This window comes from Petaurus breviceps, unplaced genomic scaffold (genome assembly GCF_028583685.1).
Source record: "Petaurus breviceps papuanus isolate PSGF00001 unplaced genomic scaffold, PetGlider_PUasm1.0 173, whole genome shotgun sequence".
In the NCBI taxonomy this organism is placed as follows: domain Eukaryota; kingdom Metazoa; phylum Chordata; class Mammalia; order Diprotodontia; family Petauridae; genus Petaurus; species Petaurus breviceps.
Window position 1 is genome coordinate 16802179 of NW_027185759.1, and position 14708 is coordinate 16816886.

Consider the following 14708-nt stretch of genomic DNA (forward strand, 5'->3'; position numbering starts at 1 on the left):
ACATTTAATAAACAGCTGCATTTGTTCTTAGAAAGAAAATTGGAGTAACTAGTTGACTGAAAGATGCTGGAATGTAGAACCAGCTGAATGCCTTTTCTTTGGGGCAAATTATGGGCAAACTAACACCAACACTGGACACAGTAGGGCCTTTATTACCTGTCAATGGAGCTCAGAGCTGGTGAGCAGGACAAAGGAACTTTCTCCAAACAAGAGTGAATATTCCTGGGGCAGCCAGGTAGCACAGTGAGTAAGAGCACCAGCTCCAGGATGACCTGGAGATAGAATCCTGGGCTCAGACACTCAGCACCACACCCAGAAATAACTGTCCGTGTAACCTTGAGCAAGTTACTTAACCCCGATTGCTAAAAAAAAAAAAAAAAAAAAAAAAAAAAAAAAAGTGAATATTCCTTGGTTCTACATTTTTTAAACAATTTGCCATGCTAGTGACAGTGGAGAGAGAATAAAATTAACTTCCATAAGACTTCACCTGATCTTGTCATTCTTCAGCCTTGCTGAATGGGGCAAAATAGGGTCATGTTAAATTGGAGCTGAAAGTGCTAGATAGATGTTAGCAGGGACTGCAAAATGTGTTTAGCCCAGGGTCCCCATGCATGGGGAAGAAGGGAATGAACACACAAAGCATACATGCCAACCTTCTTAGAAAACACTTTTCCAAAGAATTGTGGGAGCTTCAAAGACAATGGCTTACAAGAAGGACAAGGGGAAGGGGGTTTCCATATGAACAAGGTTTACTGTAGGCCATTGCTGCTCAAGCCTAGCGCAGACTAATGTTCAAAGTTTCTCAGCAAAGTGTTTAGAGAACCATAGAATGTTGTAACTGGATCATCTAGGCCAGGGGTTCTTACCCTTTTTTGAATCATGCACCCCTTGAATAGATTAGAGAAGCCTGTGGACTTCTCGTAGTAATGTTAAATGCAGGAAATAAAATGCATAGGATTACAAAGGATTATATTCAAATTATATTATATGGAAACAGTTATCAGAATGTTTTTAAAAACATTCGGATGGACCCCTGCTCCAGTGAGAGAGGGAAAGGACAAGCCTTCATTTATTTTTAATTATATTTATTTATACTTTATTTATAAAGTATGTGAAGTTTATTTATTTTACATATTTTTATTTTATATTTTAATTATATTTATTTATACTATGTACGAGGCACTGGGATAAGCACCTATGCCCTCATTTTACAGGTGGGGAAACTGAGGTATCTGCCTTAATGGACATTAAAGACTTGACCAAGGCTAAGAGTAAAAAGAGGGGTCTTATCCTGGGCTTTTCCACTGCTTCATCTGTAAACATCCCAAACATGACAATGGACAGCTTTGTCCCATAGAGCTTCTGAAAACATGACAGCAGACTGCTTGGGGGGAAAGCATATGCTCAGTTTCTGCTCATGTTTAAAAACACATGTCAAAATAGTCAAAGGAAGCCAAAAAGAGAGTTCAATATATGAAATTTTGCTTACGCACCATTCTTCAGATATGTTTGTAATTTTATGTATCTAGGGATATCTGCACTGTTCTGACTCCCCACTACAAATGTATTTACCAGGAGTTTTCCAAGAGGCATCACTGGTTTGCAGATCTGGGTTCAGAAGGGTGTTAGAGGCCATTTAGTCCGATACCTTCATTCTATAGATAAGAAAACTGAGGCCTAAAGAGGCAGGGAGACTTTCTAAAGGTCACATAGGCAGAAGGACCAAGGTCCTCTGATGACCAATCCAGGGTTAGCTCCTGGTCCTGTGGAAGGGGTGGGAATGTCAATGACCTTCTGTTAACCACCTGAGTCATACAGTTTGCTCCTTTGTCTTAGAATGAATGGGTCATAGCCTAAGCTGCACTATTTACCTCTCTATCCTGGGAGAGGAGATGAAACCATGGGAAGGGAAGAAGATGAAGGGAGGTGTAATGGCAATGTAAATTTGAAGATCTTCCCTGCCTCTAGGTTAAAGTGCACCTGGAGCCTGGGGTGGGAGGCTTGTTTTTCAGTAGATACTTCTTGATTGGCCAGTGAGTCAATAAGGTTGTTACATTCTCTGAGCCAGGAAAAGGCTATATAAGCCCTGATGTGTAGCTTTGTTTTGGGGGCTCACTTTGAGAAATGTTCTGTGATTTGATCGGATGAAACTCTGGGCTAGCCGTTGTCCAGAGCCCCCTGGCTTTGAAAGGCCCAGATGTTGATTTGGTATAGATGTAGTGGTTGGACAGTTTGAAAAGCTGTCTACTTGATCTGTTTCTGTCTTGATAATTCTGCCTGTATACTTTGAAATTCAGGGTGCTGACCTTTTGCCCCTGAACTAGGTGAATGATACATATCTGACTGATTAAAGTAAGCTTGTTAACCCATTCTGAGTTGCTTTCCTTTATCAAAGCAGATCCAAGAACCTGTGTTGGCAGCAAACCCTGGGGATGCTGGGGTGCTTGCTGCTACAGGAGGGGAGTTCGATTTGTGGGTTTGTCCTGGGCAAATGCAGCTTCAGAAAAGGTCAGTCGTTGGCATTTTGGCCTGCAGGGGGCTGAGAGACTGCTTACAGCATTATCTCATTCGTCATCTAAAGTGACTCTAACCCTCTATAGCATCTCATAAGATATTTCAGTATCACTCTCATCACCAGCATAAAAGTTATAACTTCACATTCACTGAGCCATAAAGTGCTTTTCTCTGTTTTCTAAAATTAACCACTTTGAGAAAAGAGTAAGCAGAATAAAAGATGTCATCAAAGACATGAGAGTTAAAAAAAACAAAACGTCGGTTATGAATGAGATTGAAGGATAACAGATGGCTGGCGTGAGGCATTGTTATTCTTTCAAGGTCAAGAGGATGCACAGAAGGCATCTAGCCTGCTGGTAAGGTGGACCCCCTTTGTCAAACTTATAGGGGAGGACATGGCTAAGAGAATGTGCCGGGTGGGCAGGTAGGGATGGGTAGGGATCTGCCTCACTGGAAGGAGTGCCCCCACTGAGGAGATCACAGATTCATTGTAGCACTGAGTGCTTAAGAAAATAGAGACTGTCACATGGAAATGGACCCACAATTGAGAGCCATGAGCAGTTTCACTCACTAAGCTCTATTCGCTTTCAGAAGAGTAATGTTACTCATGAGATGTCTTGTACACAATGAATATCTCGACTCTCAGTCCTCTTGTCTGACAGTCTAACTGGACCCTGAAATGTGTCGCCTTGACAAGTTTTAATATTGCATGTGTATGCTTTCAGGGAAATGCTGCACTGCCAAAGATGTGACCCTTTTCATCATTTAATCACACACATCTAATCCTTTTTTAGGAAAAGAATATTAAGCTGGTGCTCAGTATTTATGCTTTCATTCTGAGTCTATATTACTGTTGTAGTAATAATTCAGATTGTGACAGTATTTCCATAGAATTACAGCTGCTGCTCTGTTCTGTCGGGTCATTGTCACGCATGGCCACCCCCATCCCAACCCGGACCTGTGACTTCATGGGTATAGACCCCCAATCCCAGCCCGGACCTGTGATTTCAAGGGTGTAGACCCCCCATCCCAGCCCGGACCTGTGATTTCATGGGTGTAGACCCCCATCCCAGCCCGGACCTGTGATTTCATGGGTGTAGACTAGACAACTCTCACAGACTCTGCCGATGGAACTTAGTCCTGAGTTCCCCGGAGCCCTGACCCACCTGGAGGGACATCTTGACTCAAAAGCCAGCCTGAAATCCATGGTCCAGGCTCCCTCCTACATATGCTGTTACTAAATAAATATTAGTAACACCAAATAAATATCACCTGCCTGGGGAATTCCTATCACACAAGAAATTCAAATTATGGTAAATCAAATGAAAAGACATTTTATTTCTTCCATCTGAAATTTTCTTATTTATGCCTACGATCAACAAATACATATGGGTGCCCACTATAGACAAGTTACCATGGTGTGTACAGGGGCAGTTGGGCAGTGCCATAGCACTGGGCCTGGAGTCAGGAAGACTCATCTTCCTGAATTCAGATCTGGCCTCAGACACTTACTAGCTGTGTGACTCTGGCCAAGTCACTTAACCCTGCTTGTCTCAGTTTCCTCATCTGTAAAATGAACTGGAAGAGAAAATGGCAAACCACTCCAGTGTCTTTGCCAAGAAAACCCCAAATGGGGTCAGGAAGAGTCTGACAGGACTGGACAACAACAAAAGACAGTTCCTGCCTTCAGGGAGTTTACATTCTAATGAAGGAATAAAACACAGAAAGGAGAACCAGAAACTGGAAGAAATGAGGATATCAGGGGCCTGGTGGGTGGAGGGAGTGGGGAAGCAGCATGAAGGCCTGCTCCCCTCCCTACCTCCCATGCGATAAAGCAAAATCTTACCAATCAGATCCAAGAGACCCATGAGCAGAATCCAAGTTCCTGATACAGAGGAGGGGGAGATGATTGGGTAGAGAAAGTATGGCTTACATTTTCTGGTTCACGTATGAAGGACTCAAGGTCCACACCAGGAATGGGGAACCTGTGGCCTGGAGACCACATGTGGCCCTCTAGGTCCTCAAGTGAGGCCCTTTGGCTGAATCCAAACTTCATAGAACCAAGGTCAGAGGTTCCCCACCCTTGGTCTACATGCTTTCAATTTAACAAATTCAATTCAAGTCAACAAATCTTTATTTTGCATTTACTATGCTAGAGGTTCCAAATACAAAAATATAAAGGCGATAGGCCTTTCCCTGGAGGAACTTTCTGAGGTGGGTGAAGAATACAACATGGACACATCTTCATTTCTTCCCAATTCAACTTTTAAAAGTACATAATATGCATCTTAGATGTCTTTGTAGATAGAGTACTGGGTTCAGTCAGGAAAACCTGAGTTCAAATCCAGCCTCAGAAACTTCCTCAGTGACCTTGGGCAAGTCACTTAACCTCTGTTTGCCTAAGCATCAGTGATTCACCAGACCAGGAAATGGCAAATCACTCTGATGTCTTTGCCAAGAGAAACCCATGGAGAGTATTGTCATGCTATGGGTCAAGCACGGGGCCAAGAAGATTTGGACAGGACTGAATGATTTGCATCTACTCTATACTAGGTACTGGGGATACAAAAGCAAAAATAGCAGCCCTTGCCCTCAAGAAGTTTACATTCTCCTGGGGACCAATACTATGTACACAGATTCAGTTACTGCAACAAGCATTGATTTACTGCACATCTATGGTCTACAGGGCATTCGCTAAGGACTGGGAATATAAAGACACTCTGTGGACTTCTAGTCTCCTGGAGAACATATCGTCTGTGCACTGGCGCACGGTTCCTTCAATAAATGTCTCCTATGTGCCCAGCACTGTGCTTCCCATGGTAGATGCAAAGATAAACATGGAAAGTTCCTACTCTCAAGGACCTTACATCTCTCCGCAGAGACAGAGCACGAACACAGATCGATCCATATAAAACATGCACAATGTAATTTCGAGAGGCCATCCCTGTTCTCTTGCCCCTTTTATGTTTTTTCCCCCAAAGGGAGGGTAAATGCCATATACCCTTATTAAAATAAACATGTAGAGGGCTTCTCTTTCCTGTCTTGTTTTTTTTTTACTTAGAGCACGTTACATCTGAAATCAATCCAACAACTAACGTGAGACAAGTCTCTGCCCAGATGTGATCAGAGCTCTCCTCCATCTCCCAGTCTGGTTATGTGCTGTCCTTACTGCATCCCAGGCCTCCATGCTCTTGGGACTGTTGCTTTTTTCAGATGTTCTCTCTAGACATTTGAACACGGGCTAAATTGAAACAGAGAACTTGTCCGGGGTTTCTTCTCGTTTTTTATTTCCTCTGGCTAGCATGCAGTTCGAGTAAACAGCAGCAGCCTGCAGGAAGTCAGTCTAGCCGCAGCCAATCTGTAGTTGTTTTTGTGAGAGAAGATGGGAAGAATGAATATTTGCCCCATGGCATCAATTTCCTGTTTAAGATTCTTTCTCCAAGAGCCATTTGGAAATGTCTCCAGGAACACAGATGTTACATAAATACCATACATAACTGGTTTTCATGGATGGAAAGGAAAGTCTGTAAAATTTTAAGAAGGCTCATTCAGCCTCACCTCAGAGCCCGGCCATGAGTCTCTCTACCTTTCCCTTAACAATTTGGGAGAGTGGATTATTCCAAGGGTTGTGGATGGGCTGACCTCCCCTTTTGTCCCTAAATCTTTGGCTTAAATTCTGTTAACAAATCTTCCATCCACTAGCTTGAATGTGGCAGGGTGACAAATTGCCTCTCTTGTAATTCAATTTATAAAATAATATTCATTGTCATTGATAATTGTGTAGCATTTTAAATTTGCAAAGCATGAGAGAGACAGAGAGAGACAGAGAAAGAGAGAGAGAGAATTATCTGAGCTTCATAATAGACTTGTAAAATAAGTACCATAGGTATCATTAGCTCTGTTTTACAGATGAAGAGACTGAAAGGGACTTGCCCAAAGTCACATAGGTAATAAATGATAGACATCCACTTTGGTCTTAGGTCTTCCCGATGCCAAGCCCAGTACTCTTTCCTCTTTGGTACTCTGTCTCAGGACAGTTTTTCTCAAGAACAGAAAAAAATCTGGGGTGTTACAGCAAAGGTTTGGGGTATTGAAAGACCACGTGGATCCTACCCGATAGCTTCCCCGGGAGGCTTGAGTCAAGGTTGTTTTTAAAATATCTATAGGAGCTTAGGAGATGCAATTGACAGATTTTTTTTTTCGATGGTGATCGTGCCAACTTCGTTTTTTATTTCGCTTACATCCTGTGGGTGTCTAAACCATTTGAAGAACTAGAAATGCAAAGGTAGGTTCAGACAGAAAAAAGAACTGTTTCAGCAAATGGTCCTTTTGAACATATACCATCGGACGGCTTTCTCATAGTAAGGGCAAAAAGCACGTTTTCGGAGGGGATCAAAAGAAAGACGGTCATCTGCTAGTGTTCCCTTTCTCTCTTTGCTAGATAAACAGTAGATGAGATTCTCCGAGAGCAATGGCCTGGCTTTGAATACCGAAACCCATTTGTCAAGATTGTAATTGTGAAATCCAGTTGAAAGTACTTGGGTAATAGATGAATAAAAGGATTCGCTATCTTGGAGAATCTGTTATCCAGGATTTTCTGCTTCCTTTCGTCATGGAATACATCAGGACAGAACCATGGAAATTATGTGGACTCAGGCACTTGCAGGGGCATAGAAGGTGTATGGGGGGGGGGGGGGGGGGGGGGGGGGGGGGGGGGGGAGGTAGGAGTGGGTGTGGGGATCCGGGTGAACTGTGGGGAGAGACAGTCAGAGAACACAAAGCGGAGCTGGGATTAGAGGGAAACCGAGCTCCTCTCATGATCCTGTCAGCACATATGCCTGTAATTGCCGCTTGGTAAGGAATGATTAAGCAGGGATCATGAAAAGAGCTTAGACCTCAGAATTTCAATCAAGTGTTTCCTCATTTCCCCCAAGCATCCCCTCCTCTTGCCTCCCCGCTTACGGATGTGGCTAGTCAAACTCAGTATATTTTAGGAGGAAGGTGTGAAGCCCAATGACTAAGCATCACTGCCTAACAATTATAATAATTTTGTACTTATAACCACACCTTAGAGCTAAGAATCTCTGTGGTTTCCAGCGCCGAGCTTAGGCAGTCTCCTGTCCCTCGAGGGAGAAAGGTGTAATGATCTTATAGTGTGATCCCCTCTCCCCGCCCCTCACCGTTCAGATAAAGGAACAGCTGCACACGGATCCCAAAGTCAAATGCAGAAAGAGTGGAAGGATGGGTAATAACGGCTCAAAAAGTCCCCCGTCCTCCTTTTTCTGTGCTTTTATCCAAATTGCTTTCCCGGCTCAAGCTTTTTTTCCCCTCCCAGGACTCCCCTGCTTGGCCCCTCACTTTCCTCCCCATCAGGCTCCACCAGGAGCCCTTGAGGTCAGGGCTGGTTTGTTTGCCTCCCTTGTACTTCTTGGTACATAGCACGCCCGGCACACAGTAGGCTCCTCAAAAGTGCGAGTTAACTTGACTTGGCCCCAAGTCTCAATTCTTGGAAGCTACTGTACTGGACTTAGGAGATTTTCTTCTGGTTGTCTGGGAACCCTCAGGAGCAAAGTGTCTCCCTGAGTTTCTGCTGCTCATTGTTCTTGGCCAGCCACAATGGGCCCTAGAAAAACATCTAAAACAAGCATCGAGTCAACAGCAGAATTACTGCAGGTAGTGTAGCTTATATGTGCCACTTTGAATTCTCAAAAATTGGGATATTGACCTGGATCAGTTACATGGTCCCTGTTTAGAATTGTTTTTTTTTTATTTGAAAAAATACTTGTCTTTATCTAAATTTTATTTCCACACAATGAACATTTATCAGATAAAGTGCTGTGTCCTGGAGTCAGGAAGACCCAAGTTCAAATCCAACCTCAGACATTTTCTATGTGACCCTGGTCAAGTCCCTTAACCTTTGCCTCAGTTTCCTCATCTGTAAAATGGGGGTACTATCAGCACCTGCCTCCCAGGGTTGCTGTGATGCTCAAATGAGGCAATATTTGTAAAAAGCATGTAGCACAGTGCCTAGCATGCAATGCTGCTGTATACATGTGTATTCCCTTCCTCATCCCCTTCCCCCCATTTAGTTCCAGTGAACAAGTATGCAAAAGGCACCTACTATGTGCCAGGGACTGCAGCAAAACCAAAGATGAAAAAACAAAATAGTACCTGACCATTAGGAGTTTACTTTCTCCCAAGGGAGGCAACATTTACAAAGATAAGAGAATGCAAAAATGACTGAGGGGAAAGGGAGGCCGAGCTACCAGTGAGTCCAGAAAGCCCTTGTATGTCACTAGAACTGAGCTTTGAATCTCTGAGAGATTCCCAGAGGTCCAGGCACAGAGAGAGTGGGTGACAGAACATCATTTGAAGCAAAGGCAGGAAAAAAGGAAAGAAGTAGAGAAGTATAAAGCACCTACTGTGTGCCAGGAGCCATGCTAAGCACTTTACAAATATCACCTTACTGGATCCTAACAACATCCCCAGAGGCTTAGGTAAGCAGTGTTATTATCCCCATTTTACAGATGAGGAAACTGAGGCAAACAGTGGTGAAGTCACCTGCCCAGGGTCATAGAGCTGGTAAGCAATTGAGGCTGCATTTGAACCCAATGCCTAGAGGCCCTTTGTTCTATCCCCAGCACTACCTCCCTGTGAATGGGAGTGTGAAGTTAGCTAGTTATTAAGCACCTACTGTATGACAGGTGCTACACTTCAAGAGTCAGGTCTATCTATATCTCTTAGAAACTAGGAGATTTTGAAACAAATTTTAAAGGAAAAAAGGGCTTTCTTTAAAAGGCTCATTGAATATTAATAACTCACATTTTTAATGTGTTTTAAGGGTTACCAAATGCTCTCCCCCCACAAACCTGTAAGGTCGGCTTTACAAACATTTTTTTCCTTGTTTTACCAATGAGGAGGCAAAGGCTCCATGTTATTGGCTGACTCTCCAGTGACACAAGCCTGGTGTCAGTCCCTCTTGACCCAGTCTTCCCCTTAGTCACCATAAATCCTGAGAACCCTATAAATCTTGCTGAACCATAGGGCAAGGTCATTATTTCTGGGATAAGGTCACTATTTCAGTCAGACTGTTCCTCAGATTCAGTATTCCAGCCTTTCCCTGGCACTGCCCCATACCCCCAGTGCCCAGAACAGTCATCTGTACCTCTCTGAATGCTCATCCTCCTTCAAAGTTCAGCTCAAGAACCACCTCTTCCTTGACGCCCTCCCTGATTCTCTACACTTCTCACTCCTTCCTCAAATTCCATTGTATTGGCTTCCTTTGGCAAATGTCATACCACCCAGAAGAAGGGAGTGCAGGGACTGTCTGATTACTGTCTTTACTTTCCCAGTCCCTGGTACATGCCTGGAAAGGAATATTCACGTAAAGTTTCTCCAACTGAATGAATTCTCTCAGCTGAGATGTGCCTATAATCATGCTTTTATTGTCTTTTATTGCCAAGATAGCCACGAGTCAAGTGAAATCCCGGGAAAAAGGGAGAGAACGTTGGGGGTCAGTGAGTCCATAACTACCTTCACCCTCAAGCCCAGTGCACTTGAGTCATCAAGACAACTCGGGAGGAGGCTTCGCACACACTCACACACACCCACTCCCTGTGGGTCGCTTGGGAAAATGGGAATGGAGCAGCTTTGGGCATGGGGCAGGGGGGCTGCTTGAAGACTGACTCACCATCAGCAAGGCTGCGCTGCCTTAGAAGGACTCGAAGGAGTCCTTGGGGGAGACAGAGCAGGGTTGGAGAACAGCAGACACTCAGGGAAGGCTAAGTGAAGGGGGAGGGTAAGAAGGGGATGGGAATATTGGAGGACATTCAGGATGAAGGCTCAGATAATGGGTAGCATTTTTAACAAGAAAATATTTTAATTAAGTTATTATATCTTTTAGGCATAATACTATGGTGCTCTTAATAAACTATAGTATCATGTAAGCATATTTGTATGCATTAGAAAACCAAAAGGCCCACTTTATTGCCATATTTGCTTCATTGCGGCGGGCTGGGACTGACCCCGCAATATCTCTGAGGCATGCCTGTATATATCCATGTACACATATACCTACATATACATGTATGTTTGCAAATATATACCTATGTGCACACATATCCACACATATAGTCTCTGACCTCAAGGAGCTTACATTCTAATGAGGGAGACAAGCCATAAAAAGGAACTGAAAAGGGTGGAGGGAGAAGGTCCCCAGGTCGGGGCCTGATAAACAAAATCTAAGGAGTCAGAAGGAAATAAATATGAATATTTAGAACTCTTCAACCTCTGGGATGTGTGTTGCCAGATGCATGTCCATAACAAAGGCAGAAACCTGGAACAAAGGACTGAGGGTCCGGGGTCTCTCTATACCTTTACCTGGCCTGTTTTTGCCATGGTGTCTCCTCTGCCTTTCATTCTCATGGGATGACCAAAGAATCTTAGAGAAGGATCAAGAGAGCTGAGAGCAGAAAGGCGGCATCTGAAAATGATGTTTAAAGAGGGCAGGTTGGCTCTTAGAACCTACAGAAATCCAGAGACTGGCTGAGTATGGAGATCTTGATTGTTATAAAAAGAAGGAATTGAGGTTCCTTAAGAACCTATGGGCTTTTTATCTATTGCTATTAAAAGGGCCTCCCTAAAAGAGCTGAAGCTTAAGACTCTGGACTCTAAGATAAAAGGGAGAAGGGAGATGATCCTCCTTTTATAAGAGAGAAATGATCCCTTATATGAGGACTCCAATGAAAGTCACTTGCTTAGGGTAGCCATATCCAGCTACAAGCATGGGACCCTCAAAGCACCACTTAGCAAAGACTTCAGAATATGCAAGACTCGTGGGGATCAGGCCCCGTACAAGTGTCTCCAAAAGACAGTTAAGTGTCAGAAGCATAAGCCGCCCCTACACACACACACACACACACACACACACACACACACACACGCATGAACGCACCTTGGCAACATGTGTTCTCTACACACGTGCGAGAAGGAGGGTGCCCCAAGTGCCACAGATGTCAAATGCTATGATTACAGCTATTTAGGGGAAAATGGGGGTGGGATGCCTCCCCTTTACTGTAGGTCAGACTACAAAGCAGTGAGATCGAGATGGAAATCTAGCTCCTAATTTACAGTCAGACCTCACAAATGCTTGTACTCTCTCCTATTTTTAGACTGCAAACTTTCAGAGGTAGGCCCAGCTGTTTTTTCAGTTTTGCTTTTGTAGATAAGCTAGAAAAGGCTTGTGGTGTGCGTGCTGGTGGTTGGGGTGGGGAGGGAGGCACAAGTGTTATTTGTTGATGAGGAAGAGGAGGCTGGTTCACATTTGAGTGGGTGGAAAGGGTTTGTGAATCTCTCTGTAGTGGGAAGAGCTGAATGTTTGTGATGAAGAGGCTGTCAGTGGATCTGCCATGTCTGACTCTTTCTGACCCCGTGGACCATACTGTCCATAGGGTTTTCTTGGCAAAGATACTGGAGTTTTTTTTCCCATTTCCTTCTCTGGTAGATGTAAGGCAGAGGTTAAATCACTTGCCCAGGGTCATGCTGCTAGTACTATCTGAGACTGGATTTGAACTTAGGTCTTCCTGACTCAAGGTTGCTCTATCCACTGAGCCTCCTAGGCAAACAAAGGTTAAATGACTTGCCCAAGGTCACACAGCTAGTAAGTACCTGAGGTCAGGTTTGAACTCAGGCCTTCATGACTCTAGGCCTAATACTCTCTCCACTGAGCCATCTAGCTGTCTTCATAGTGAAGAGGTCCAGGGTTCAATCTAAGTAGGGCCTGTGTCCCTTTGGAACAAGCCACTTAACCTCCCTGGGTTCAGTTTTCTCATCTATAAACTGGAAAGATTGGACTCGAGGATTTCTATGGTTCCTCCCTGCTCTACAGGCTTACATCCCAATACCTGAGGGAGACACCATTCATTTGTGGACATCCTCTGGCATCAACAGTTTGTTGACTGGTTTATTTTTGTGAAAAGGTGGTATAATAATGAGAGTACAAATAATAGAGTCAGGAAGATTAGGTTTGAGCCGTGACTGATGGTCACTAGCGTGTCCAGCATTTACCAAGCACCTGTTACGTCCCAGGGCCTAGAATCTAGGCCCCGCATTAGTCAGATGCTAGGTGTGCAAAGACAAAGCAAAACATTCTCTGTCCCCAAAGAACTTAGATTCTGCTGAGTGAGTCCCTTGGACTCTCTGAGATCCCATTCCCATACCTGTAAAATGGGCATAATGATGCCAGCAGGACCCATGCCACAGTGGTGAGGGTCGAGAGACTGGCACGTCTTCTGAGTTCTGTGAATGTCAGGAATGGTGCATGAAACACCATCCCCAGAAGAGAGTTTAAATGAAGAAACATGGCCTTTGAAACAGATTTGGAGCTACCCTAAAGATGCAAGCTTTCTCAGATCCACAGATCGAGACCATATGTTCAGTGTCTTAGAATGATGATAGAGTGTGTGTTTGGAGCACCAGTGTGAAAGATGGGCTGCTGGTCATTCACCCAGGAGGCTTCTGAATCAGGATAACCAGGGAATGTTCATTAACGTCAGACACCCTGGACTTCCTTCCCAGGAGATCGGGCCAGGGCGCTATCGTCACGGTTCCCAGATACGTACCAGGCTCTGAAAGGGAAGGAGAGCCCCCAAGAATGCTGACAGCAAGAAGACTGCCAAAAGAAGCAATACTCTTCTCTTGCAAAGGGTTAAACTTTAATGAACAAGGACACATTTCTGACCCTAAAACAGAAAGAGTAAAAACTTCACTCTTTCAGAGAGGACATATTCTATCTGAATTATGGAATATTTTTTTTAAAGTCTATCCCTTTTCATGGTAAAGGCATCACATATGTTAACTTTATGTATGTTGACTCATATAACCCATGTGAAGGAAGGGCTTTGCAAACCTCAAAGCTCGATTGATGTCAATGCTAGCAAGCTGGCTAGCTATTGAATACATATGAAAGCCATAGCAGAAAGAGCCCCGGATTTGGAGTCAGAAGATCTGGGTTGAAGGGATGCTGTGGCCTGTACTTTCTATGTGACCATGAGCAGACTGAGTAGCCTCACCGAGTTTCAGTTCCCTCATCTGCAAAATGGGAGTAATAAATACTGCTGCAGCACCTTCTTGGATGGCAGAAGGGCCCTCCTATACTCCAGCCCCATCTCAGACCAGTCACTGACTTCCTCCAACCACCTCCTATGAGCCATGAGCATGCTTAACCAGAGGCTGAGCCTGAAAGCAATGGATATAATAATAGAAAGGTGATCCCTACCCCTTGGGTCTTCCCATGCTGCCAACCTTGAGGTATAAGAATGATTCTCTGAACTCCAAGGGGGATCTTCTTCCACCTTCATCCCTCTTACCCCACTGGGCCCAGCCTCTGTGAGTACATGGCCTTCTAGGTAAGTATGTGCCACTCCTTACATGTGTCTTGGATGGGGTACAAGGGGTCTTGTGCCATCTCAAAAGGAAGCTGGCACACTCCCACCCTTGCCCCTCCTAGACACCAAAGCAGGGAAGTGCCAGCTCTTGGAGCCACTTGGTGTTAATTGGGGTGCCCCTAGGAGTGGTGAAATGTAGGATAGTTCAGATCCTTATTACGAATGACCAGACCAGGCTTTCACATTAGCCACTCCAGTGATGGTAATCATTCTACAAATGCGTGTTGCTCAGCATTCCTTGTCCGTACCTGATCCTCATTTGTACCTCTGTATTTTGGATGCTTTTTTAACTCACCTTCCCCCTCTGATCTCTCCCCTCCTCCCAGCCTCTCCTATTACCAGCCACTGGGAAGGATGTCTTCCTCAGGCCTCTGAAGAGGGCTGGATTGGTGGCACGGAGTGACTTGTTATCCTATTGAGACAAATAACCCCAGAGCAAGGAACCCAGGGGCATCCATGAGATTGCCAGGCCTCGTTCCCTCAGCCATAGAGTGCCAGGCTGGGAAGAAGCCAGATTTGCACCACCTGCCTTGAAGCATGATGGTCTGCCAAGTCATGATGCCTAATATAAAATAGATTGGAAGCTCCTTGAAGGCAGAGACTATCTTTTTCCTCTTTTTGTATCCCCAGTACAATGCCTGGCACATAGTAGGTGCTTAATAAATGTTTACTGATTGATTGATATAAATGGAAGTTAGTATTTTTTTTTTCAGTGAATTTCAGTTAGGAATAGTCCTGGGACAAATGTAA

At 44.3% G+C, this 14708-nt stretch overlaps 1 long non-coding RNA gene across 1 annotated transcript in view; it reads left to right on the forward strand.

Moving 5' to 3' along the window:
- Positions 1-5541, forward strand: part of LOC138157720 (uncharacterized) — an 11407-nt gene extending 5866 nt beyond the window's left edge. The window contains exon 3 of the long non-coding RNA XR_011167441.1: positions 5201-5541. This is a non-coding gene — a long non-coding RNA (uncharacterized lncRNA). The remainder of the gene's footprint in view (positions 1-5200) is intronic.
- The last annotated feature ends 9167 nt before the right edge of the window (positions 5542-14708 follow it).